Source organism: Tachypleus tridentatus, chromosome 6 (genome assembly GCF_004210375.1).
Source record: "Tachypleus tridentatus isolate NWPU-2018 chromosome 6, ASM421037v1, whole genome shotgun sequence".
Taxonomy (NCBI): domain Eukaryota; kingdom Metazoa; phylum Arthropoda; class Merostomata; order Xiphosura; family Limulidae; genus Tachypleus; species Tachypleus tridentatus.
In genome coordinates this window covers 8,950,574-8,977,736 of record NC_134830.1, presented here as the reverse complement: position 1 = coordinate 8,977,736, position 27,163 = coordinate 8,950,574, and the positions used below count along the sequence as shown (strand labels likewise).

General features: G+C 30.9%; 1 long non-coding RNA gene across 1 annotated transcript in view; it reads left to right on the top strand.

The window, feature by feature from the left end:
* The first annotated feature begins 458 nt into the window (after positions 1–458).
* LOC143251904 (uncharacterized) overlaps positions 459–27,163 on the top strand; it is an 89,855-nt gene continuing 63,150 nt past the window's right edge. Inside the window, exon 1 of the long non-coding RNA XR_013028701.1 lies at positions 459–1,544. This is a non-coding gene — a long non-coding RNA (uncharacterized LOC143251904). The remainder of the gene's footprint in view (positions 1,545–27,163) is intronic.

Below are 27,163 nucleotides of genomic sequence, written 5' to 3'. Positions count from 1 at the left end.
GTTTCATATTAATGTTCAATAAATATGAAGTAGTTTTTGTGTTTGTTTCAAAATTTTTGTTTGAATATTATTTTGTGGAGTTATTCCTATCACGCTGCTTCTATGATACTAAAAAGTTCTTTATTTTTTAATTACACTTTTCAGTGATCTTTCTACACATGTGAGTTTGTAACTTAAATCAGTTGTGCACATTAATACTTACACAAACACATACACTCATTGTATTTGTCCTTACATTAATTAAATAACTATGACTTTACATAGCGAGTTATAACCTCTTTAGGTATCATTTCGTTGCTATACGTGTAAACGCTATGAGAGAAATAAAATAAGTTAGCTTTATTTGCGCTTTACTAGGTAAGTAGTAGATGGGGCTGCAGCTGACCAACCTCTAACGCGATGACGTAATACGTGCAAAAATTCGGCGCCTCTCGTTTTCGTGTTTTCCATATCGGACGCTGAACGCTTGTCACGAGTATGTGTGTGACGGGTATGCTTGAAGTAAATGGATTTCACAAATGTTCTTATCCACAGTATACAGTAAAGTTATTATTATTGGTCATATATGTGCCAGTTACTTTCGTATTCTGTGATAGGAAAGGTGTTTCTACATGAATGGGTCAGCAATGTAAACCTAATTTTCTGTTTGCCACTTGAGTGTCTTGTTCAGTTTGTGATAATGCTACAGTTTGAATTATTTGGATGGTTTCGTTATGAAGGATTGTTACGAAGCAATCTTTTGTAATCTGAAGGAGTCGATCATACTTATGTATGCAATTTTTACTCTTGAAAAGGTTTCATGATTTCAAGTTAAATTTCTTCACTTTGAAGCTTAATGTGTTATGTCTGACTAGAGTGAATTTCAGGGTTAGTGTTTCCTTAACTGAAAAGCAGTTAAACCAAGTTTAATGATAATATTGTTAAAAACTTTCCATAGCGTAGAAAAACAAAATCCTGGATCAAGGCAAAGCTGGTAAAAGAAACCAAAATCAAGTTTCTAAAAACTTGATTCAGAATATAAAGGATTCCAAATGATTTCACTGAAAAAGCTTTGGTTTCAGTTCAATTAGGCTTAAAATGACATGAAACAATTTTTTCGGACGCATTTAAGGTTATTTTGTAGATTTCGCACTGAAAATGTACACGGAATTTCTGATGAAAATATTTTGGAACTTCCTTACGTTGCAGGTAAATTAAAAACAATAACAGAGAAAAGGATTTGACAAAATATTAAGTTTTTTTTATGACATTTGAAAGTATTTTTTATTATAATAAGAATGTTACCAATTAACTAAACTGCCAAGTACTCCATGACAATGTAATCGACGGTAAAATTTTGCAAGACTTCAGACACTGTGACCGTATGAGAGAGATCCATTATTCTATTCAACTCATTTAAATTTCTGGTGATCCACAGCAGGGTAAATATTGTTTCGATTCAATAAAGATTTTGTTTCCCCTAAATTATGAACTAGACAATTCCTGGACAATATCCCTCTCAGCCCGAGTAGAGAAACAGAAGATAAAGAAGTTCGTAACCGAGGGTGAGTTCTATATACAACTAAGTTTCCTATAAAATATAATTTTTATTTCTAAGGTTCACGTAATATGTATATTTTTTTCTCGGATCTCTTAGTACTTACGCATTAAGACCACCTTTTCAAAAGTAGCGTTTCATAAGGCTGGTGATTAGTTACATTACCAAAGACTTGCCACTTTGCGGTTGATATTAATCGCGTTTATTTCAAGTCGTACCATTTTGTCACACACTCGGATAAAGACTTATAGAAACGAGGGAAGATATGTTTAACGATTTCCCAGTTTATTAGGATGCTTTTACTCAATAAAAAATTGGAGAAAAAAGAAAAACACGAAGGAACTATATTGATAACACGGTTACCTTTGGACTTAAGTAATGTTCGAAGAATAGTATTGTTATAACTTTGCGCATGTGCAGTATGACTCGAAATGCTTCTAAGAAATATTGTATAAAAATTTTATACTAATGTTGGGTCGCTTCGGCAAGACATAATTAAATGAATGTTTGGATTTTTGTATAAGTTTCTAGGACTACAGACTTGCACGCAATATTCCAATGTTCGTTTCCATGGATACAGTAGATAATCCGTTGTGGACTTGCTTTAACAAAACAGTACAAGAATGTTATTTAAATTGTAAATTTATCATGACATAATCAGTATTGTGACTTAGGGTTACTTTTCCTAGAAATGACTCTAATCGCTATCACCATGTAAATATTCCATGTCTTTTTTAATATTTTATATGATTTAATACATGATTTAGTACTCAATTCAACCGTTATGTATAAACAAACTAGATGTTTCATGACATCTCCTATGATAACATTAATTAATTGAAAATTAATTTTAAATAATTAAAAAAAACTTTAGCCAGATATAAATATAACCGTTATTTTTAATTGTACTATGATATCTTACATGTGGATATCTTAATGAATAGCAAATTGTAACGCGCCAACTTTTATAGAGCCCTCATCCATTAGATTAATGCGAAAGAACAAACTGTTCAACTGTTAACTCATTTTTCTTTTCCTTGAACGCCCTCCTAGGAGGACAGTGAATAGTAAATTCAATAAGTTATGACGCTAAAATCCGAGGTTTGATTCTACGCAAGACACACAACAGATGACTTTGCTCTAAAACAAACATTTTTTTCGTTAATAACTTACTCCCGCATGGACCAGCAGTAGTTATGAGGGCTTAAAACACTAAACTTTGGTTCAGGTGTCTGTGATCAGATAATCCACTACGTGTATAAAAACCTTGTTTTCTACTAGGTGTTCAGCGTGTGTTTTTGTTTCTTTTCAATCCACGATAGGAAGATATTGACTTTTTATTAAGTTCGCTTTGGTTTTTAGCGATTTTGAAGTTAGGATATCAGAGCCTACTGTGTGCAGTGGTTTTTGACAGCAGGGGTGCACGTGTGTGAAAAAGGAGCAGGAGGGGGCGGAGTTGACACTGAGAAAGTGGGTCAAAGGAAGACGTTGACCGGGAGCTTTGTTTGGAGATAGAGGACAGGGAACCTTTCGTTTTTGGTGAGGATTGAAATGTGGTTGTCGTTAGTCTAAAGTAGTGCTTCCAATGGTATTGATTCAAGAAATATATTGGATATAATTATTACTTACGCTATCCACTTTTTAAGGATGTATTGGTGTTAACATTTTTTAATATTGTTATATCTGTTAGGCTGCAACAGGGAACCCAGATATTAAACTTAATATAATTATCATTAGTAATGCTTTAGTTGTAAATCTGAATTTATTCCTTCCCACTTTATCCATGCTCCTCCAGTTTTGAAGATTTGGATTTAACATTGTTCTACACCTAATACATGATAGATCTGGAATTAACATTGTTCTACAGTCTAATACATGATAGATCTGGATTTAACATTGTCCTACAGTCTAATACATGATAGATCTGGATTTAACATTGTTCTACAGTCTAATACATGTTAAATATGGATTTAACATTGTTCTACAGTCTAATACATGATAGATCTGGATTTAACATTCTTCCACAGTCTAATACATGATAGATCTGGATTTAACATTGTTCTACAGTCTAATACATGTTAAATCAAGATTTCACATTGTTCTACAGTCTAATACATGATAGATATGGATTTAACATTGTTCCATAGTTTAATACATTATAGATCTGGATTTAACATTGTTCCACAGTCTAACACATGATAGATCTGGATTTAACATTGTTCCACAGTCTAATACATGATAGATCTGGATTTAACCTTCTTCCACAGTCTAATACATGTTAAATCTGGATTTAACATTATTTTATAGTCTAATACATGATAAATCTGGATTTAACATTGTTCCACAGTCTAATACATGTTAAATAAGGATTTAACATTGTTCTACAGTCTAATACATGATAGATCTGGATTTAACATTGTTCCACAGTCTAATACATTATAGATCTGGATTTAACATTGTTCTAAAGTCTGATACATGATAGATCTGGATTTAACATTATTTTATAGTCTAATACATGATAAATCTGGATTTAACATTGTTCCACAGTCTAATACATGTTAAATAAGGATTTAACATTGTTCTACAGTCTAATACATGATAGATCTGGATTTAACATTGTTCCACAGTCTAATACATGATAGATCTGGATTTAACATTGTTCCACAGTCTGATACATGATAGATCTGGATTTAACATTGTTCCACAGTCTAACCCATTATTGATCCGTTTTAACATTGTTCCACAATCTAATACATGATTGTTTTGATTTTAGCATTGATCCACGGTCTAATACATGATAGATCTGGATTTAGCATTGTTCCACAGTCTAATACATTATAGATCTGGATTTAACATTGTTTTAAAGTCTAATACATGATAGATCTGCATTTAACATTGTACTACAGTCTAATACATGATAGATCTGGATTTAATATTGTGATACAGTCTAATACATGATAGATCTGGATTTAACATTGTTTCACAGTCTGATACATGATAGATCTGGATTTAACATTGTCCTAAAGTCTAATACATGATAGATCTGGATTTAACATTATACTACAGTCTAATACATGATAGATCTGGATTTAACACTGTGATACAGTCTAATACATGATAGATCTGGATTTAACATTGTGATACAGTCTAATACATGATAGATCTGGATTTAACATTGTTCCACAGTCTGATACATGATAGATCTGGATTTAACATTCTTCCACAGTCTAACCCATTATTGATCCGTTTTAACATTGTTCAACAATCTAATACATGATTGTTTTGATTTTACCATTGTTCCACGGTCTAATACATGATAGATCTGGATTTAGCATTGTTCCACAGTCTAATACATTATAGATCTGGATTTAACATTGTTCTAAAGTCTAATACATGATATATCTGGATTTAACATTATACTACAGTCTAATACATGATAAATCTGGATTTAACATTGTGATACAGTCTAATACATGATAGATCTGGATTTAACATTGTTCCACAGTCTGATACATGATAGATCTGGATTTAACATTGTTCTAAGGTCTAATACATGATAGATCTGGATTTAACATTGTTCCACAGTCTGCTATAGGATAGATCTGGATTTAACATTGTGATACAGTCTAATACATGATAGATCCGGATTTAACATTGTTATACAGTCTAATACATGTTAAATATGGATTTAACTTTGTTCTACAGTCTAATACATGTTAAATATGGATTTAACATTGTTCCACAGTCTAATACATGATAGATCTGGATTTAACATTGTTCCACAGTCTAATACATGATAGATCTGGATTTAACATTGTTCCACAGTCTAATACATGATAGATCTGGATTTAACATTGTTCTAAAGTCTAATACATGATAGATCTGGATTTAACATTGTACTACAGTCTAATACATGATAGATCTGGATTTAACATTGTGATACAGTCTAATACATGATAGATCTGGATTTAACATTGTTCCACAGTCTAATACATGATAGATCTGGATTTAACATTGTTCTGCAGTCTAATACATGATAGATCTGGATTTAACATAGCTCTGCAGCCTAATACATGATAGATCTGCATTTACCATTATTCCACAGTCTAATACATGATAAATCTGGATTTAACATTGTTCTACAGTCTAACACATGATAGATCTGGATTTAACATTGTTCCACAGTCTAATACATGATAGATCTGGATTTAACATTGTTCTACAGTCTAATACATGATAGATCTGGATTTAACATTGTTCTACAGTCTAATACATGATAGATCTGGATTTAACATTGTTCCACAGTCTAATACATGATAGATCTGGATTTAACATTGTTCTACAGTCTAATACATGATAGATCTGGATTTAACATTGTTCTACAGTCTAATACATGATAGACCTGGATTTAACATTGTTCTCAAGTGTGATACATGATATCTGGATTTAACATTGTTCCACACTATAATACATGATAGATCTGGATTTAACATTGTTTTACGGTCTAATACATGTTAAATCCGGTTTTAACATTGTTTTACAGTCTAATACATGTTAAATCTGTATTTAACATTGTTCCACAGTCTAATACATGATAAATCTTGATTTAACATTGTTCCACAGTCTAACACATCATAGATCTTGATTTAACATTGTTCCACAGTCTAACACATGATAGATCTGGATTTAACATTGTTCTACAGTCTAATACATGTTAAATACGTATTTAACATTTTTTTACAGTCTAATACATGATAGATCTGGACTTAACATTGTTCCACAGTCTAATACATGTTAAATCTGGATTTAACATTGTTTTACAGTCTAATACATGTTAATTCTGGATTTAACATTGTTCCACAGTCTAATACATGATAAATCTGGATTTAACATTGTTCTGCAGTCTAATACATTATAGATCTGGATTTAACATTGGTCAAAAGTCTAATACATGACAGATAACAATTTACCATTGTTCTACAGTCTAATACATGGTAGATTTGGATTTAACATTTTTCTAAAGTGTAATACATCATAGATCTGAATTTAACATTGTTCCACAGTCTAATACATGATAGAACTGGATTTAACATTGTTCTACAGTCTAATACATGATAGATCTGGATTTAACATTGTTCCACAGTCTAATACATGATAAATCTGGATTTAACATTGTTCTGCAGTCTAATACATTATAGATCTAAATTTAACATTGGTCTAAAGTCTAATACATGACAGATCTGGATTTACCATTGTTCTACAGTCTAATACATGGTAGATCTGGATTTAACATTTTTCTAAAGTGTAATACATCATAGATCTGAATTTAACATTGTTCTACAGTCTAACACATGATAGATCTGGATTTGACTTTGTTCCACCGACTAATACACGATAGATCTGGATTTAACATTGTTCTACAGTCTAATACATGTTAAATACGGATTTAACATTGTTTTACAGTCTAATACATGTTAAATCTGGATTTAATATTTTTTTACAGTCTAATACATGATAGATCTGGATTTAACATTGTTGTACAGTCTAATACATGTTAAATCCGGATTTAATATTTTTTACAGTCTAATACATGATAGATCTGGATTTAACATTGTTCCACAGTCTAATACATGATAGATCTGGATTTAACATTGTTCCACAGTCTAATACATGATAGATCTGGATTTAACATTGTTCCACAGTCTAATACATGATAGATCTGGATTTAACATTGTTTTACGGTCTAATACATGTTAAATCTGGATTTAACATTGTGATACAGTCTAATACATGATAGATCTGGATTTAACATTGTTCCACAGTCTAATACATTATATATCTGGATTTAACATTGTTCTACGGTCTAATACATGATAGATCTGGATTTAACATTGTTCTATAGTCTAATACATGTTAAATATGGATTTAACATTGTTCCACAGTCTAATACATGATAGATCTGGATTTAACATTGTTCTAAAGTCTAATACATGATAGATCTGGAATTAACATTGTTCCATAGTCTGCTATAGGATACATCTCGATTTAACATTGTGATACAGTCTAATACATGATAGATCCGGATTTAACATTGTTCTACAGTCTAATACATGTTAAATATGGATTTGATTTTGTTCTACAGTCTAATACATGTTAAATATGGATTTAATATTGTTCCACAGTCTAATACATGATAGATCTGGATTTAACATTGTTCTACAGTCTAACACATGATAGATCTGGATTTAACATTGTTTTACAGTCTAACACATGATAAATCTGGATTTAACAATGTTCTGCAGTCTAATACATAATAAATCTGTATTTAAAATTGTTCTAAAGTCTAATACATGATAGACCTGGATATAACATTGTTCTCAATTGTGATACATGATATCTGGATTAAACATTGTTCCACACTATAATATATGATAGATCTGGATTTAACATTGTTTTACAGTCTAATACATGTTAAATCTGGATTTAACATTGTTCTACAGTCTAATACATGTTAAATCTGGATTTAACATTGTTCCACAGTCTAATACATGATAGATCTGGATTTAACATTGTTCCACAGTCTAATACATGATAGATCTTGATTTAACATTGTTCCACAGTCTAACACATGATAGATCTGGATTTAACATTGTTCTACAGTCTAATACATGATAGATCTGGATTTAACATTGTTCTACAGTCTAATACATGATAGATCTGGATTTAACATTGTTCCACGGTCTAATACATGATAGATCTGGATTTAACATTGTTCTACAGTCTAATACATGATAGATCTGGATTTAACATTGTTCTACAGTCTAATACATGATAGATCTGGATTTAACATTGTTCTACAGTCTAATACATGATAGATCTGGATTTAACATTGTTCCACAGTCTGATACATGATAGATCTGGATTTAACATTGTTCTGCAGTCTAATACATGATAGATCTGGATTTAACATAGCTCTGCAGCCTAATACATGATAGATCTGCATTTACCATTATTCCACAGTCTAATACATGATAGATCTGGATTTAACATTGTTCTACAGTCTAACACATGATAGATCTGGATTTAACATTGTTCCACAGTCTAATACATGATAGATCTGGATTTAACATTGTTCTAAAGTCTAATAAATGATAGATCTGGATTTAACATTATACTACAGTCTAATACATGATAGATCTGGATTTAACATTGTTCCACAGTCTGCAATACGATAGATCTGGATTTAACATTGTGATACAGTCTAATACATGATAGATCCGAATTTAACATTGTTCTACAGTCTAATACATGATAGATCTGGATTTAACATTGTTCCACAGTCTAATACATGATATCTGGATTTAACATTGTTCCACAGTATAATACATGATAGATCTGGATTTAACATTGTTCCACAGTCTAATACATGATATATCTGGATTTAACATTGTTCTACGGTCTAATACATGTTAGATCTGGATTTAACATTGTTCTACAGTCTAATACATGATAGATCTGGATTTAACATTGTTCCACAGTCTAATACATGATAGATCTGGATTTAACATTGTTCTACAGTCTAATACATGATAGATCTGGATTTAACATTGTTCTACAGTCTAATACATGATAGATCTGGATTTAACATTGTTCCACAGTCTAATACATGATAGATCTGGATTTAACATTGTTCCACAGTCTAATACATGATAGATCTGGATTTAACATTGTTCTACAGTCTAATACATGATAGATCTGGATTTAACATTGTTCTACAGTCTAATACATGTTAAATCTGGATTTAACATTGTTCTACAGTCTAATACATGTTAAATCTGGATTTAACATTGTTCCACAGTCTAATACATGATAGATCTGGATTTAACATTGTTCTACAGTCTAACACATGATAGATCTGGATTTAACATTGTTTTACAGTCTAATACACGTTAATTCTGGATTTAACATTGTTCCACAGTCTAATACATGATAAATCTGGATTTAACAATGTTCTGCAGTCTAATACATAATAAATCTGTATTTAAAATTGTTCTACAGTCTAATACATGATAGATCTGGATTTAACATTGTTCTCACAGATATCTGGATTTAACATTGTTCCACACTAATACATGATAGATCTGGATTTAACATTGTTTTACAGTCTAATACATGATAAATCTGGATTTAACATTGTTCCACAGTCTAATACATGATAGATCTGGATTTAACATTGTTCCACAGTCTAATACATGATAGATCTGGATTTAACATTGTTCCACAGTCTAATACATGATAGATCTGGATTTAACATTGTTCTACAGTCTAATACATGATAGATCTGGATTTAACATTGTTCTACAGTCTAATACATGATAGATCTGGATTTAACATTGTTCCACGGTCTAATACATGATAGATCTGGATTTTCCACGGTCTAATACATGATAGATCTGGATTTAACATTGTTCTATAGTCTAATACATGATAGATCTGGATTTAACATTGTTCTATAGTCTAATACAGTAGATCTGGATTTAACATTGTTCTACATGATAGATCTGGATTTAACATTGTTCTATAGTCTAATACATGATAGATCTGGATTTAACATTGTTCTAAAGTCTAATACATGATAGATCTGGATTTAACATTGTTCCACAGTCTAATACATGATAGAACTGGATTTAACATTGTTCTACAGTCTAATACATTATAGATCTGGATTTAACATTCTTCCAGACTCTAACACATGATAGATCTTGATTTAACATTCTTCCACAGTCTAACACATGATAGATCTGGATTTAACGTTGTTCCACAGTCTAATGCATGATAGATCTGGATTTAACATTGTTCTACAGTCTAACACATTATAGATCTGGATTTGACTTTGTTCCACTGACTAATACATGGATTTAACATTGTTCTACAGTCTAATACATGTTAAATACGGATTTAACATTTTTTTACAGTCTAATACATGATAGATCTGGATTTAACATTGTTCCACAGTCTAATACATGTTAAATCTGGATTTAACATTGTTCCACAGTCTAATACATGATAAATCTGGATTTAACATTGTTCTGCAGTCTAATACATGATAGATCTGGATTTAACATTGTTCTACAGTCTAATACATGATAGATCTGGATTTAACATTGTTCTACAGTCTAATACATGATAGATCTGGATTTAACATTGTTTACAGTCTAATACATGATAGATCTGGATTTAACATTGTTCCACAGTCTAATACATGATAGATCTGGATTTAACATTGTTCTACAGTCTAATACATGATAGATCTGGATTTAACATTGTTCTACAGTCTAATACATGATAGATCTGGATTTAACATTGTTCTACAGTCTAATACATGATAGATCTGGATTTAACATTGTTCTACAGTCTAATACATGATAGATCTGGATTTAACATTGTTCCACAGTCTAATACATGATAGATCTGGATTTAACATTGTTCCACAGTCTAATACATGTTAAATCTGGATTTAACATTGTTTTACAGTCTAATACATGATAGATCTGGATTTAACATTGTTCCACAGTCTAATACATGATAGATCTGGATTTAACATTGTTCTCACAGTCTAATACATGATAGACCTGGATTTAACATTGTTCCACACTATAATACATGATAGATCTGGATTTAACATTGTTTTACGGTCTAATACATGTTAAATCTGGTTTTAACATTGTTTTACAGTCTAATACATGTTAAATCTGTATTTAACATTGTTCCACAGTCTAATACATGATAAATCTTGATTTAACATTGTTCCACAGTCTAACACATCATAGATCTTGATTTAACATTGTTCCACAGTCTAACACATGATAGATCTGGATTTAACATTGTTCTACAGTCTAATACATGTTAAATACGGATTTAACATTTTTTTACAGTCTAATACATGATAGATCTGGATTTAACATTGTTCCACAGTCTAATACATGTTAAATCTGGATTTAACATTGTTTTACAGTCTAATACATGTTAATTCTGGATTTAACATTGTTCCACAGTCTAATACATGATAAATCTGGATTTAACATTGTTCTGCAGTCTAATACATTATAGATCTGGATTTAACATTGGTCTAAAGTCTAATACATGACAGATAACAATTTACCATTGTTCTACAGTCTAATACATGGTAGATTTGGATTTAACATTTTTCTAAAGTGTAATACATCATAGATCTGAATTTAACATTGTTCCACAGTCTAATACATGATAGAACTGGATTTAACATTGTTCTACAGTCTAATACATGATAGATCTGGATTTAACATTGTTCCACAGTCTAATACATGATAAATCTGGATTTAACATTGTTCTGCAGTCTAATACATTATAGATCTGGATTTAACATTGGTCTAAAGTCTAATACATGACAGATCTGGATTTACCATTGTTCTACAGTCTAATACATGGTAGATCTGGATTTAACATTTTCTAAAGTGTAATACATCATAGATCTGAATTTAACATTGTTCTACAGTCTAACACATGATAGATCTGGATTTGACTTTGTTCCACTGACTAATACATGATAGATCTGGATTTAACATTGTTCTACAGTCTAATACATGTTAAATACGGATTTAACATTGTTTTACAGTCTAATACATGTTAAATCTGGATTTAACATTTTTTTACAGTCTAATACATGATAGATCTGGATTTAACATTGTTGTACAGTCTAATACATGTTAAATCTGGATTTAACATTTTTTTACAGTCTAATACATGATAGATCTGGATTTAACATTGTTCCACAGTCTAATACATGATAGATCTGGATTTAACATTGTTCCACAGTCTAATACATGATAGATCTGGATTTAACATTGTTCCACAGTCTAATACATGATAGATCTGGATTTAACATTGTTTCTACATGATAGATCTGGATTTAACATTGTTTTACAGTCTAATACATGTTAAATCTGGATTTAACATTGTGATACAGTCTAATACATGATAGATCTGGATTTAACATTGTTCCACAGTCTAATACATTATATATCTGGATTTAACATTGTTCTACGGTCTAATACATGATAGATCTGGATTTAACATTGTTCTACAGTCTAATACATGTTAAATATGGATTTAACATTGTTCCACAGTCTAATACATGATAGATCTGGATTTAACATTGTTCTAAAGTCTAATACATGATAGATCTGGATTTAACATTGTTCCATAGTCTGCTATAGGATACATCTCGATTTAACATTGTGATACAGTCTAATACATGATAGATCTGGATTTAACATTGTTCTACAGTCTAATACATGTTAAATCTGGATTTGATTTTGTTCTACAGTCTAATACATGTTAAATATGGATTTAACATTGTTCCACAGTCTAATACATGATAGATCTGGATTTAACATTGTTCTACAGTCTAACACATGATAGATCTGGATTTAACATTGTTTTACAGTCTAACACATGATAAATCTGGATTTAACATTGTTCTGCAGTCTAATACATAATAAATCTGTATCTAACATTGTTCTACAGTCTAATACATGATAAATCTGGATTTAACATTGTTCTCAAGTCTAATACATGATAGATCTGGATTTAACATTGTTCCACAATCTAATACATGATAGATCTGGATTTAACATTGTTTTACAGTCTAATACATGATAAATCTGGATTTAACATTGTTTTACAGTCTAATACATGATAAATCTGGATTTAACATTGTTCCACAGTCTAATACATGATAAATCTGGATTTAACATTGTTCCACAGTCTAACACATGATAGATCTGGTTTTAACATTGTTCCACAGTCTAACACATGATAGATCTGGATTTAACATTGTTCTACAGTCTTATACAAGATAGATCTGAATTTAACATTGTTCCACGGTCTAATACATGATAGATCTGGATTTAACATTGTTCCACAGTCTAATACATGATAGATCTGGATTTAACATTGTTCTACAGTCTAATACATGATAGATCTGGATTTAACATTGTTCTACAGTCTAATACATGATAGATCTGGATTTAACATTGTTCTACAGTCTAATACATGATAGATCTGGATTTAACATTGTTCCACAGTCTAATACATGATAGATCTGGATTTAACATTGTTCTACAGTCTAATACATGATAGATCTGGATTTAACATTGTTCTACAGTCTAATACATGATAGATCTGGATTTAACATTGTTCCACAGTCTAATACATGATAGATCTGGATTTAACATTGTTCTACAGTCTAACACATGATAGATCTGGATTTAACATTGTTCCACAGTCTAATACATGATAGATCTGGATTTAACATTGTTCTACAGTCTAATACATGATAGATCTGGATTTAACATTGTTCCACAGTCTAATACATGATAGATCTGGATTTAACATTGTTCTACAGTCTAATACATGATAGATCTGGATTTAACATTGTTCTACAGTCTAATACATGATAGATCTGGATTTAACATTGTTCTACAGTCTAATACATGATAGATCTGGATTTAACATTGTTCTACAGTCTAATACATGATAGATCTGGATTTAACATTGTTCCACAGTCTAATACATGATAGATCTGGATTTAACATTGTTCCACAGTCTAATACATGATAGATCTGGATTTAACATTGTTCTACAGTCTAATACATGATAGATCTGGATTTAACATTGTTCTACAGTCTAATACATGATAGATCTGGATTTAACATTGTTCCACAGTCTAATACATGATAGATCTGGATTTAACATTGTTCTACAGTCTAATACATGATAGATCTGGATTTAACATTGTTCTACAGTCTAATACATGATAGATCTGGATTTAACATTGTTCCACAGTCTAATACATGATAGATCTGGATTTAACATTGTTCTACAGTCTAATACATGATAGATCTGGATTTAACATTGTTCCACAGTCTAATACATGATAGATCTGGATTTAACATTGTTCCACAGTCTAATACATGATAGATCTGGATTTAACATTGTTCTACAGTCTAATACATGATAGATCTGGATTTAACATTGTTCTACAGTCTAATACATGATAGATCTGGATTTAACATTGTTCCACAGTCTAATACATGATAGATCTGGATTTAACATTGTTCTACAGTCTAATACATGATAGATCTGGATTTAACATTGTTCTACAGTCTAATACATGATAGAATCTGGATTTAACATTGTTCCACAGTCTAATACATGATAGATCTGGATTTAACATTGTTCTACAGTCTAATACATGATAAATCTGGATTTAACATTGTTCTAACAGTCTAATACATGATAGATCTGGATTTAACATTGTTCTACAGTCTAATACATGATAGATCTGGATTTAACATTGTTCCACAGTCTAATACATGATAGATCTGGATTTAACATTGTTTTACAGTCTAATACATGATAAATCTGGATTTAACATTGTTCCACAGTCTAATACATGATAAATCTGGATTTAACATTGTTCCACAGTCTAATACATGATAGATCTGGATTTAACATTGTTCCACAGTCTAATACATGATAGATCTGGATTTAACATTGTTCTACAGTCTAATACATGATAGATCTGGATTTAACATTGTTCTACAGTCTAATACATGATAGATCTGGATTTAACATTGTTCCACAGTCTAATACATGATAGATCTGGATTTAACATTGTTCCACAGTCTAATACATGATAGATCTGGATTTAACATTGTTCTACAGTCTAATACATGATAGATCTGGATTTAACATTGTTCTACAGTCTAATACATGATAGATCTGGATTTAACATTGTTCTACAGTCTAATACATGATAGATCTGGATTTAACATTGTTCTACAGTCTAATACATGATAGATCTGGATTTAACATTGTTCCACAGTCTAATACATGATAGATCTGGATTTAACATTGTTCTACAGTCTAATACATGATAGATCTGGATTTAACATTGTTCCACAGTCTAATACATGATAGATCTGGATTTAACATTGTTCCACAGTCTAATACATGATAGATCTGGATTTAACATTGTTCCACAGTCTAATACATGATAGATCTGGATTTAACATTGTTCTACAGTCTAATACATGATAGATCTGGATTTAACATTGTTCCACAGTCTAATACATGATAGATCTGGATTTAACATTGTTCTACAGTCTAATACATGATAGATCTGGATTTAACATTGTTCCACAGTCTAATACATGATAGATCTGGATTTAACATTGTTCTACAGTCTAATACATGATAGATCTGGATTTAACATTGTTCTACAGTCTAATACATGTCTTGTTCTACAGTCTAATACATGATAGATCTGGATTTAACATTGTTCCACAGTCTAATACATGATAGATCTGGATTTAACATTGTTCCACAGTCTAATACATGATAGATCTGGATTTAACATTGTTCTACAGTCTAATACATGATAGATCTGGATTTAACATTGTTCCACAGTCTAATACATGATAGATCTGGATTTAACATTGTTCCACAGTCTAATACATGATAGATCTGGATTTAACATTGTTCCACAGTCTAATACATGATAGATCTGGATTTAACATTGTTCTACAGTCTAATACATGATAGATCTGGATTTAACATTGTTCTACAGTCTAATACATGATAATCTGGATTTAACATTGTTCTACAGTCTAATACATGATATTCTGGATTTTGTTCTACAGTCTAATACATGATAGATCTGGATTTAACATTGTTCTCACAGTCTAATACATGATAGATCTGGATTTAACATTGTTCCACAGTCTAATACATGATAGATCTGGATTTAACATTGTTCCACAGTCTAATACATGATAAATCTGGATTTAACATTGTTCCACAGTCTAATACATGATAAATCTGGATTTAACATTGTTCCACAGTCTAATACATGATAGATCTGGATTTAACATTGTTCTACAGTCTAATACATGATAGATCTGGATTTAACATTGTTCCACAGTCTAATACATGATAGATCTGGATTTAACATTGTTCCACAGTCTAATACATGATAGATCTGGATTTAACATTGTTCCACAGTCTAATACATGATAGATCTGGATTTAACATTGTTCCACAGTCTAATACATGATAGATCTGGATTTAACATTGTTCTACAGTCTAATACATGATAGATCTGGATTTAACATTGTTCTACAGTCTAATACATGATAGATCTGGATTTAACATTGTTCTACAGTCTAATACATGATAGATCTGGATTTAACATTGTTCCACAGTCTAATACATGATAGATCTGGATTTAACATTGTTCTACAGTCTAATACATGATAGATCTGGATTTAACATTGTTCTACAGTCTAATACATGATAGATCTGGATTTAACATTGTTCCACAGTCTAATACATGATAGATCTGGATTTAACATTGTTCTACAGTCTAATACATGATAGATCTGGATTTAACATTGTTCCACAGTCTAATACATGATAGATCTGGATTTAACATTGTTCTACAGTCTAATACATGATAGATCTGGATTTAACATTGTTCTACAGTCTAATACATGATAGATCTGGATTTAACATTGTTCCACAGTCTAATACATGATAGATCTGGATTTAACATTGTTCCACAGTCTAATACATGATAGATCTGGATTTAACATTGTTCCACAGATAGATAGATCTGGATTTAACATTGTTCAGTCTACATGTCTAATTGTTCCACAGTCTAATACATGATAGATCTGGATTTAACATTGTTCTACAGTCTAATACATGATAGATCTGGATTTAACATTGTTCCACAGTCTAATACATGATAGATCTGGATTTAACATTGTTCCACAGTCTAATACATGATAGATCTGGATTTACCATTATTCCACAGTCTAATACATGATAAATCTGGATTTAACATTGTTCTACAGTCTAACACATGATAGATCTGGATTTAACATTGTTCCACAGTCTAATACATGATAGATCTGGATTTAACATTGTTCTACAGTCTAATACATGATAGATCTGGATTTAACATTGTTCTACAGTCTAATACATGATAGATCTGGATTTAACATTGTTCCACAGTCTAATACATGATAGATCTGGATTTAACATTGTTCCACAGTCTAATACATGATAGATCTGGATTTAACATTGTTCCACAGTCTAATACATGATAGATCTGGATTTAACATTGTTCCACAGTCTAATACATGATAGATCTGGATTTAACATTGTTCTACAGTCTAATACATGATAGATCTGGATTTAACATTGTTCTACAGTCTAATACATGATAGATCTGGATTTAACATTGTTCTACAGTCTAATACATGATAGATCTGGATTTAACATTGTTCCACAGTCTAATACATGATAGATCTGGATTTAACATTGTTCTACAGTCTAATACATGATAGATCTGGATTTAACATTGTTCTCTAATACATGTAATTCTGGATTTAACATTGTTCCACAGTCTAATACATGATAGATCTGGATTTAACATTGTTCTACAGTCTAATACATGATAGATCTGGATTTAACATTGTTCTACAGTCTAATACATGATAGATCTGGATTTAACATTGTTCTACAGTCTAATACATGATAGATCTGGATTTAACATTGTTCCACAGTCTAATACATGATAGATCTGGATTTAACATTGTTCTACAGTCTAATACATGTTAAATATGGATTTAACATTGTTCCACAGTCTAATACATGATAGATCTGGATTTAACATTGTTCCACAGTCTAATACATGATAGATCTGGATTTAACATTGTTCCACAGTCTAATACATGATAGATCTGGATTTAACATTGTTCTACAGTCTAATACATGATAGATCTGGATTTAACATTGTTCTACAGTCTAATACATGATAGATCTGGATTTAACATTGTTCCACAGTCTAATACATGATAGATCTGGATTTAACATTGTTCCACAGTCTAATACATGATAGATCTGGATTTAACATTGTTCCACAGTCTAATACATGATAGATCTGGATTTAACATTGTTCTACAGTCTAATACATGATAGATCTGGATTTAACATTGTTCTACAGTCTAATACATGATAGATCTGGATTTAACATTGTTCTACAGTCTAATACATGATAGATCTGGATTTAACATTGTTCCACAGTCTAATACATGATAGATCTGGATTTAACATTGTTCTACAGTCTAATACATGATAGATCTGGATTTAACATTGTTCCACAGTCTAATACATGATAGATCTGGATTTAACATTGTTCCACAGTCTAATACATGATAGATCTGGATTTAACATTGTTCCACAGTCTAATACATGATAGATCTGGATTTAACATTGTTCTACAGTCTAATACATGATAGATCTGGATTTAACATTGTTCCACAGTCTAATACATGATAGATCTGGATTTAACATTGTTCTACAGTCTAATACATGATAGATCTGGATTTAACATTGTTCTACAGTCTAATACATGATAGATCTGGATTTAACATTGTTCCACAGTCTAATACATGATAGATCTGGATTTAACATTGTTCTACAGTCTAATACATGATAGATCTGGATTTAACATTGTTCTACAGTCTAATACATGATAGATCTGGATTTAACATTGTTCTACAGTCTAATACATGATAGATCTGGATTTAACATTGTTCTACAGTCTAATACATGATAGATCTGGATTTAACATTGTTCTACAGTCTAATACATGATAGATCTGGATTTAACATTGTTCCACAGTCTAATACATGATAGATCTGGATTTAACATTGTTCTACAGTCTAATACATGATAGATCTGGATTTAACATTGTTCCACAGTCTAATACATGATAGATCTGGATTTAACATTGTTCTACAGTCTAATACATGATAGATCTGGATTTAACATTGTTCTACAGTCTAATACATGATAGATCTGGATTTAACATTGTTCTACAGTCTAATACATGATAGATCTGGATTTAACATTGTTCCACAGTCTAATACATGATAGATCTGGATTTAACATTGTTCCACAGTCTAATACATGATAGATCTGGATTTAACATTGTTCCACAGTCTAATACATGATAGATCTGGATTTAACATTGTTCTACAGTCTAATACATGATAGATCTGGATTTAACATTGTTCCACAGTCTAATACATGATAGATCTGGATTTAACATTGTTCCACAGTCTAATACATGATAGATCTGGATTTAACATTGTTTTACAGTCTAATACATGATAGATCTGGATTTAACATTGTTCCACAGTCTAATACATGATAGATCTGGATTTAACATTGTTCCACAGTCTAATACATGATAGATCTGGATTTAACATTGTTCCACAGTCTAATACATGATAGATCTGGATTTAACATTGTTCTACAGTCTAATACATGATAGATCTGGATTTAACATTGTTCTACAGTCTAATACATGATAGATCTGGATTTAACATTGTTCTACAGTCTAATACATGATAGATCTGGATTTAACATTGTTCTACAGTCTAATACATGATAGATCTGGATTTAACATTGTTCCACAGTCTAATACATGATACATGATCTGGATTTAACATTGTTCCACAGTCTAATACATGATAGATCTGGATTTAACATTGTTCTACAGTCTAATACATGATAGATCTGGATTTAACATTGTTCTACAGTCTAATACATGATAGATCTGGATTTAACATTGTTCCACAGTCTAATACATGATAGATCTGGATTTAACATTGTTCTACAGTCTAATACATGATAGATCTGGATTTAACATTGTTCTACAGTCTAATACATGATAGATCTGGATTTAACATTGTTCCACAGTCTAATACATGTCTAATTTACATGATAGATCTGGATTTAACATTGTTCCACAGTCTAATACATGATAGATCTGGATTTAACATTGTTCCACAGTCTAATACATGATAGATCTGGATTTAACATTGTTCTACAGTCTAATACATGATAGATCTGGATTTAACATTGTTCCACAGTCTAATACATAATACATGGATTTAACATTGATCTAATACATGATAGATCTGGATTTAACATTGTTCTACAGTCTAATACATGATAGATCTGGATTTAACATTGTTCCACAGTCTAATACATGATAGATCTGGATTTAACATTGTTCTACAGTCTAATACATGATAGATCTGGATTTAACATTGTTCCACAGTCTAATACATGATAGATCTGGATTTAACATTGTTCCACAGTCTAATACATGATAGATCTGGATTTAACATTGTTCTACAGTCTAATACATGATAGATCTGGATTTAACATTGTTTTACAGTCTAATACATGATAGATCTGGATTTAACATTGTTCTACAGTCTAATACATGATAGATCTGGATTTAACATTGTTCCACAGTCTAATACATGATAGATCTGGATTTAACATTGTTCCACAGTCTAATACATGATAGATCTGGATTTAACATTGTTCCACAGTCTAATACATGATAGATCTGGATTTAACATTGTTCCACAGTCTAATACATGATAGATCTGGATTTAACATTGTTCCACAGTCTAATACATGATAGATCTGGATTTAACATTGTTCTACAGTCTAATACATGATAGATCTGGATTTAACATTGTTCCACAGTCTAATACATGATAGATCTGGATTTAACATTGTTCCACAGTCTAATACATGATAGATCTGGATTTAACATTGTTCTACAGTCTAATACATGATAGATCTGGATTTAACATTGTTCTACAGTCTAATACATGATAAATCTGGATTTAACATTGTTCCACAGTCTAATACATGATAGATCTGGATTTAACATTGTTCAGTCTACAGTCTAATACATGATAGATCTGGATTTAACATTGTTCCACAGTCTAATACATGATAGATCTGGATTTAACATTGTTCCACAGTCTAATACATGATAGATCTGGATTTAACATTGTTCCACAGTCTAATACATGATAGATCTGGATTTAACATTGTTCTATAGTCTAATACATGATAGATCTGGATTTAACATTGTTCTACAGTCTAATACATGATAGATCTGGATTTAACATTGTTCTACAGTCTAATACATGATAGATCTGGATTTAACATTGTTTTACAGTCTAATAAATGATAGATCTGGATTTAACATTGTTCTACAGTCTAATACATGATAAATCTGGATTTAACATTGTTCTACAGTCTAATACATGATAGATCTGGATTTAACATTGTTCCACAGTCTAATACATGATAGATCTGGATTTAACATTGTTCTACAGTCTAATACATGATAGATCTGGATTTAACATTGTTTTACAGTCTAATACATGATAGATCTGGATTTAACATTGTTTTACAGTCTAATACATGTTAAATCTGTATTTAACATTGTTCCACAGTCTAATACATGATAAATCGTGATTTAACATTGTTCCACAGTCTAATACATGATAGATCTGGATTTAACATTGTTCCACAGTCTAATACATGATAGATCTGGATTTAACATTGTTCTACAGTCTAATACATGATAGATCTGGATTTAACATTGTTCCACAGTCTAATACATGATAGATCTGGATTTAACATTGTTCCACAGTCTAATACATGATAGATCTGGATTTAACATTGTTCTACAGTCTAATACATGATAGATCTGGATTTAACATTGTTCTACAGTCTAATACATGATAGATCTGGATTTAACATTGTTCTACAGTCTAATACATGATAGATCTGGATTTAACATTGTTCCACAGTCTAATACATGATAGATCTGGATTTAACATTGTTCCACAGTCTAATACATGATAGATCTGGATTTAACATTGTTCTACAGTCTAATACATGATAGATCTGGATTTAACATTGTTCTACAGTCTAATACATGATAGATCTGGATTTAACATTGTTCTACAGTCTAATACATGATAGATCTGGATTTAACATTGTTCCACAGTCTAATACATGATAGATCTGGATTTAACATTGTTCTACAGTCTAATACATGATAGATCTGGATTTAACATTGTTCTACAGTCTAATACATGATAGATCTGGATTTAACATTGTTCCACAGTCTAATACATGATAGATCTGGATTTAACATTGTTCTACAGTCTAATACATGATAGATCTGGATTTAACATTGTTCTACAGTCTAATACATGATAGATCTGGATTTAACATTGTTCTACAGTCTAATACATGATAGATCTGGATTTAACATTGTTCCACAGTCTAATACATGATAGATCTGGATTTAACATTGTTCTACAGTCTAATACATGATAGATCTGGATTTAACATTGTTCCACAGTCTAATACATGATAGATCTGGATTTAACATTGTTCTACAGTCTAATACATGATAGATCTGGATTTAACATTGTTCTACAGTCTAATACATGATAGATCTGGATTTAACATTGTTCCACAGTCTAATACAGTCTAATACATGATAGATCTGGATTTAACATTGTTCCACAGTCTAATACATGATAGATCTGGATTTAACATTGTTCCACAGTCTAATACATGATAGATCTGGATTTAACATTGTTCTACAGTCTAATACATGATAGATCTGGATTTAACATTGTTCCACAGTCTAATACATGATAGATCTGGATTTAACATTGTTCTACAGTCTAATACATGATAGATCTGGATTTAACATTGTTCCACAGTCTAATACATGATAGATCTGGATTTAACATTGTTCCACAGTCTAATACATGATAGATCTGGATTTAACATTGTTCTACAGTCTAATACATGATAGATCTGGATTTAACATTGTTCTACAGTCTAATACATGATAGATCTGGATTTAACATTGTTCCACAGTCTAATACATGATAGATCTGGATTTAACATTGTTCTACAGTCTAATACATGATAGATCTGGATTTAACATTGTTCTACAGTCTAATACATGATAAATCTGGATTTAACATTGTTCCACAGTCTAATACATGATAGATCTGGATTTAACATTGTTCTACAGTCTAATACATGATAGATCTGGATTTAACATTGTTCTACAGTCTAATACATGATAGATCTGGATTTAACATTGTTCTCAAGTCTAATACATGATAGATCTGGATTTAACATTGTTCCACAGTCTAATACATGATAGATCTGGATTTAACATTGTTCTACAGTCTAATACATGTTAAATATGGATTTAACATTGTTCCACAGTCTAATACATGATAGATCTGGATTTAACATTGTTCCACAGTCTAATACATGATAGATCTGGATTTAACATTGTTCCACAGTCTAATACATGATAGATCTGGATTTAACATTGTTCTACAGTCTAATACATGATAGATCTGGATTTAACATTGTTCTACAGTCTAATACATGATAGATCTGGATTTAACATTGTTCTACAGTCTAATACATGATAGATCTGGATTTAACATTGTTCCACAGTCTAATACATGATAGATCTGGATTTAACATTGTTCTACAGTCTAATACATGATAGATCTGGATTTAACATTGTTCTACAGTCTAATACATGATAGATCTGGATTTAACATTGTTCTACAGTCTAATACATGATAGATCTGGATTTAACATTGTTCTACAGTCTAATACATGATAGATCTGGATTTAACATTGTTCCACAGTCTAATACATGATAGATCTGGATTTAACATTGTTCTACAGTCTAATACATGATAGATCTGGATTTAACATTGTTCCACAGTCTAATACATGATAGATCTGGATTTAACATTGTTCCACAGTCTAATACATGATAGATCTGGATTTAACATTGTTCCACAGTCTAATACATGATAGATCTGGATTTAACATTGTTCTACAGTCTAATACATGATAGATCTGGATTTAACATTGTTCTACAGTCTAATACATGATAGATCTGGATTTAACATTGTTCCACAGTCTAATACATGATAGATCTGGATTTAACATTGTTCCACAGTCTAATACATGATAGATCTGGATTTAACATTGTTCTGGAGTCTAATACATGATAGATCTGGATTTAACATTGTTCCACAGTCTAATACATGATAGATCTGGATTTAACATTGTTCCACAGTCTAATACATGATAGATCTGGATTTAACATTGTTCCACAGTCTAATACATGATAGATCTGGATTTAACATTGTTCTACAGTCTAATACATGATAGATCTGGATTTAACATTGTTCTACAGTCTAATACATGATAGATCTGGATTTAACATTGTTCCACAGTCTAATACATGATAGATCTGGATTTAACATTGTTCTACAGTCTAATACATGATAGATCTGGATTTAACATTGTTCCACAGTCTAATACATGATAGATCTGGATTTAACATTGTTAAATCTGGACAGTCTAATACATGATAGATCTGGATTTAACATTGTTCCACAGTCTAATACATGATAGATCTGGATTTAACATTGTTCCACAGTCTAATACATGATAGATCTGGATTTAACATTGTTCTACAGTCTAATACATGATAGATCTGGATTTAACATTGTTCCACAGTCTAATACATGATAGATCTGGATTTAACATTGTTCCACAGTCTAATACATGATAGATCTGGATTTAACATTGTTCCACAGTCTAATACATGATAGATCTGGATTTAACATTGTTCCACAGTCTAATACATGATAGATCTGGATTTAACATTGTTCCACAGTCTAATACATGATAGATCTGGATTTAACATTGTTCCACAGTCTAATACATGATAGATCTGGATTTAACATTGTTCTACAGTCTAATACATGATAGATCTGGATTTAACATTGTTCTGGATACAGTCTAATACATGATAGATCTGGATTTAACATTGTTCCACAGTCTAATACATGATAGATCTGGATTTAACATTGTTCCACAGTCTAATACATGATAGATCTGGATTTAACATTGTTCTACAGTCTAATACATGATAGATCTGGATTTAACATTGTTCCACAGTCTAATACATGATAGATCTGGATTTAACATTGTTCTACAGTCTAATACATGATAGATCTGGATTTAACATTGTTCCACAGTCTAATACATGATAGATCTGGATTTAACATTGTTCCACAGTCTAATACATGATAGATCTGGATTTAACATTGTTCCACAGTCTAATACATGATAGATCTGGATTTAACATTGTTCTACAGTCTAATACATGATAGATCTGGATTTAACATTGTTCTACAGTCTAATACATGATAGATCTGGATTTAACATTGTTCTACAGTCTAATACATGATAGATCTGGATTTAACATTGTTCCACAGTCTAATACATGATAGATCTGGATTTAACATTGTTCTACAGTCTAATACATGATAGATCTGGATTTAACATTGTTCTACAGTCTAATACATGATAGATCTGGATTTAACATTGTTCCACAGTCTAATACATGATAGATCTGGATTTAACATTGTTCTACAGTCTAATACATGATAGATCTGGATTTAACATTGTTCCACAGTCTAATACATGATAGATCTGGATTTAACATTGTTCTACAGTCTAATACATGATAGATCTGGATTTAACATTGTTCCACAGTCTAATACATGATAGATCTGGATTTAACATTGTTCTACAGTCTAATACATGATAGATCTGGATTTAACATTGTTCTACAGTCTAATACATGATAGATCTGGATTTAACATTGTTCTACAGTCTAATACATGATAGATCTGGATTTAACATTGTTCTACAGTCTAATACATGATAGATCTGGATTTAACATTGTTCTACAGTCTAATACATGATAGATCTGGATTTAACATTGTTCTACAGTCTAATACATGATAGATCTGGATTTAACATTGTTCTACAGTCTAATACATGATAGATCTGGATTTAACATTGTTCTACAGTCTAATACATGATAGATCTGGATTTAACATTGTTCCACAGTCTAATACATGATAGATCTGGATTTAACATTGTTCCACAGTCTAATACATGATAGATCTGGATTTAACATTGTTCCACAGTCTAATACATGATAGATCTGGATTTAACATTGTTCCACAGTCTAATACATGATAGATCTGGATTTAACATTGTTCTACAGTCTAATACATGATAGATCTGGATTTAACATTGTTCCACAGTCTAATACATGATAGATCTGGATTTAACATTGTTCTACAGTCTAATACATGATAGATCTGGATTTAACATTGTTCTACAGTCTAATACATGATAGATCTGGATTTAACATTGTTCCACAGTCTAATACATGATAGATCTGGATTTAACATTGTTCCACAGTCTAATACATGATAGATCTGGATTTAACATTGTTCCACAGTCTAATACATGATAGATCTGGATTTAACATTGTTCTACAGTCTACAGTCTAATACATCTAATACATGATAGATCTGGATTTAACATTGTTCTACAGTCTAATACATGATAGATCTGGATTTAACATTGTTCTACAGTCTAATACATGATAGATCTGGATTTAACATTGTTCCACAGTCTAATACATGATAGATCTGGATTTAACATTGTTCTACAGTCTAATACATGATAGATCTGGATTTA